This window comes from Apis florea, unplaced genomic scaffold (genome assembly GCF_048593485.1).
Source record: "Apis florea isolate Af1SG1 unplaced genomic scaffold, ASM4859348v1 contig_2350_pilon, whole genome shotgun sequence".
In the NCBI taxonomy this organism is placed as follows: domain Eukaryota; kingdom Metazoa; phylum Arthropoda; class Insecta; order Hymenoptera; family Apidae; genus Apis; species Apis florea.
The window spans coordinates 3,909,090-3,913,580 of record NW_028256565.1 but is presented as its reverse complement, the minus strand read 5'-3'; positions in this window follow the sequence as shown (position 1 = coordinate 3,913,580).

The following is a 4,491-nucleotide window of genomic DNA, read 5'->3' as shown; positions in this document are numbered from 1 at the left end:
TGTATGTTTGAAAGTTTATTGTATTTTAGCAAGAATCCCTAGCTTTAAGAGAATTCTTCTATTGGAAGCTATGAATGACGAATGCCAAGAACTTGCTCGACAACCCTTTGTAATGCATTAGAATTTCGCAGCTATCAACAAGGGAGGAAGACGACATTAGCATCAAGGCTAAGGACACCCTTGCTTCGCATTCGCGTCTTAGATCGAAACAACCCCATGTTTTCGTTGGCCCAGTATTCATGAACGAGGTTTCAACGTGGGGCATTCGACTTCCTTCTCCTTCATGAATTTACAATCGACCGAAGGATTCGCGTAAACGAAGCTTACGTGTGCCATTTCCAGAGAAATAGCATTAAATATAGAAACTTAAATATCGATCTTAAAAATTTCAAACAAACTTTACTATGAGTGAAAATATCTCCTAGGTATCTATTTTTATATGTTAATATTATGTTAATATAAATTTAATGCAATTTTAATTTTTATTTCTTTCTACCATGATAATAATCTTTGTTGATCATACTTTGAACACTATATCTATATCTATATCTATAACTATATCTATTCCTAATAATATCTATTCCTTTTTCCATTTATATAATAATAGATAATCGGATCAACAAATGAAAAATTGGTTCGAAAGACGATTTATTAATCGTATCAAAAACAGTATATATAACAATAAATTCGTGGTCCAGCTAATAAGGGGGTTAGAAAGAAAGGAGAAAAGGGAGCAATAATAACGAGAAAGATAGCAACTGAAGGTTTAGTGGACAAGGGTTAACGGGGTGAGGGAAAGCGGATGGAGGCTGAAGCCACGTGCTGCTGTCACTGGCACAGATTATATTATATAGGAATGGCAGCGAATAGGTGTAGATATAAGCGTCGAGCGGCAGTTAATAAATATGATAATGGCGGGTGAAGCGAGAGAAAGAGAGGTATGTGTGGGGTGCGATATGGGATACCAGTGTATAAGAGTGACCACCAGAAGCAGAGGCCTGTCACTGTCAGGACCTCTCATATGTCATACGGTATACGCACACACACACACACACACACACACACAAAGGCACACGCGCACGATGACAAGATTGAGCGTGAAACGTGTGTGACCATTTTCCCATTTTTCTACTTTGATGTGATTTGATTATACGGGATATTTGAGTTCGCATAATGCAAAAATTTTTTATTTCTACGTGAAAGTAGCTTTCATTTTTTAAATTGACCTATTTATTTTTTTCAGATAATAAAATTTATCGGAGCAATCATATTTAATAGATTTATATAATTCCAGTAAGTGTTTGAACACATAATCGATCGATTTTAACAAATATATTCGACACACGATTTTCACACGATTACATACAACTTATACATACTTTTTTTTTTTTTACATCTTAGATCTGTAAGAAGATGAGGAAACTATACCGTAAGATTTAGCATTTAGAAAAGAAATGCAAAATTGTTGAAGGATCATCGTCAGTGGTGGCGGTAATTCGTGAAATTTCATAATATCATGACGAAATGTTGGAGCAGGGAAGAAAAAGAGAATGAAGAATACGGCCGGCTTTCCCCTCGGCTTTCATTAATCTCACTTCCGCCGCAGAAGTCGGAAACAGTTTTCTGTCGAGCAACCTTTTCCCTTTTGACCCGGTAAATTGCGCGCGCGCGCGTGTATACGCGCGCTATGCCGTGTGTACCTGTAGCCGCTCTTCCAGGAGCAATTAGTCACGGTGCTCTTGATAAATCGCCGGAATCCTACCCCCGTGGGGTTAAGTCCCGGCTGCAGACCCTCGGCAAATATCCAATAACAACCGTGATGGTTGTTGCTTCCTCTCTTCCTCTCTACCTGTATGCCGGGCATTAACCTTCACCTATCGAAGAGATCGGCTTACCTTAATAATCGTAGCTACACCGTCGCATTCTAAGGGGGTTACGACGTTACGAGGCCAGCAACACGCGGCGCTGGCTCGCGCGAGGGTGTTTCCATGGTTGCTAGTCGCGAAGCTGATTCGTTCCACGCCATGAGAAACGGGCATGATCAAAAATCGTCAGAGATGTAATGAAACATTCTTAGTCTTTTTTCTTTGTCCAGGGCAGGAAGAGTAAAAGGTTGATTGTTAAGCCCGATCGGGGGGGGGGTATTGGGGTATATCTCAATAGGGGAAGGTAATTAGTCGAGCTTTCGTCAGATCAGTGTTTGAGGAGGATTGTATTTTTTTTTTTTTTTCGTAAATTAAATTATAATCCGTGATAAAATGTGTCGTGATGTGTCGTGATGATAATAGTATATGGACTTCTTAAAAAATGAATCGAGACAAAAAGGATATTCTCTATGAGATATTTTGTAAAATTTCTGGAAACTTTATATTTTTTTCTTATAGATATAATAAATCGTCAGAGAATATTGAAAAATAGAGCGCATGTATATATATATATTCTAATAATACAAAGAAAACAATTGCTTCGGTGGTCTGATGACTTGCTGAATCTTGCTGATCAGCGCTTTTCGAGTCGTGTCAATTCTTCGCGTCCCATTCAGCTGTATATTCAATCTTTTGTCGAATCTCGAGAGTTAATAAGAAAAGAGAGAAAAAATATGAGAGAGAGAGAGAGAGAGAGAGAAACGTAGGAAAAATGGGATAGGATATAAATATATGTTTCGATATATGCACTATATACAGCAAGTTTAAATTCCTTTGAATAAGTATCATTTTATTAATATCTCTGTCGTTATTTACAAAACTTTGTAATAATCTCTAATTTTTTTTTTTTTTTTTTTCACCGTCACACGCTACTCGCTATTCGTCAATTGTTATATTTTTACGCTTTTGTGTGTACCTGTGTACGTATGAATCGGTGTGTACGTGTGTATTTGTCGTCTCGTGTGTATGTGTTATATTAATGTCGATAATGCTCGAGTTCGCTAAATCGTTTACAGTAGAACGCGAAATCCTTCGCGGGCGCCGTCGTTGAATTTCACCGCTTTTCAACTTCGGGGCCGGCTTCCATCACCTATTTCATACTTCTTTCCCGCGCTATCTTCGTCGCGTGTGCGCCTAAACATCGGCATACCACACATTATATTTACACCATCGAATTCACACCTGTGACCTCGTTATCACAGCGCGCACGCCACCTTTTCACTCACGCACACACACACTCACACACACACATATACAGGTTCTCTCTCTCTCTCTCTCTCTCTCTCTCTCTCTCTCTCTCTCTCTTCTTTTCATATCCGGCACGTTTTGTTTTTCATCTTCGTCCTCTCGTTGTCGACCGTGGAAAATCGATTCTCTTCTACGCGAGCGAACCGCGCGCGTCACAATTTCAGCGACGGATGCGAGAAATACTCGGAAGTAATATACATCTCTAACTATGTACACGCGTGTCCCCGGCTCGACGTGTCCGTCTGAAATATGCTCGCGACACGGTTTCACCGTTTCCAAGAGAAAAGAAAGGAAACGTTGGATCCGAGTCGTTCAATTGAAAACAAACCACGCGTCTGCCGGTCGATTAATCCGTTTCGACTGTTTCGAATCTAATGTATAAGTCATGCTTATGCTCTTTCATCCCCGCCCTTTCGACTCTGCCGCTCGGAATCGTGAAAGTTAAGAGAATGCTATTTCACTACATAATTCAGGTTTATCCCCGACTGGCAGCCGATTGGTCGATCTTTTTTCCCCCGCTGATCCTTTTCACCACGAACAGATTCTGCTTCTTTCAACCGCTTCATCATAGAATCTGGGAAATGGTGGTTTACATTTGAGAAAAAATTGCGGGTTCATGTATTTATGTATGGAGGATTGTAAGAGAACGAGTTTTTCGTGGTAGCTTGTAGTTAGATTCAGGTAATAAGCGTCGTTTTTTTTTCTTTTTTTTTAGGTACGGATTGTTTCTTGTTCTGTAATTGGGGATATCTGTTTGAAGTGACGTTTTTTTTAAAAATGTTCCCAAAATATGAACGGAACCTGAAAGGAACAAACTTTCGACATTACAGTTTTTGTTTGTCGTATTTGAGATTCTGCGCTTTTAATTTAAGTACAGTAAAATTAAATTTTTAAGAAACATCCGATTGAAAAATTAAAGGATACGGATAAATTTATAAATGAATTTCAAAATAGAAGAATAATTGCTACAAGTAAAGAACACTATATAGAACTATATAGAAATTTCGTTCCTTTTTGTTGGTTTCAGATTCGTCTTACTTGTATTCCCTGTTGCGTGCAAATGGATTTTTTTTTTACTCGTTTCTAGAATTATTGATAACCAATGTAATTTCTGAAATCGATATTGGTCGAATCACGTGATTTGAACCAAAAGCGGCTCGATGTATCAACAATTCTAGAAGTATCGTCTTGAACAGACCCGTTTTCTCTGATTATTAACTATGGTTCGTTAGTTTTTTTTTTTTTCTTTTTTTTTTGCTCAGATTATAATCGCGCGTGTCGAAGTAACGAATCCGTGGCTAAGATAAAACTATCTAAA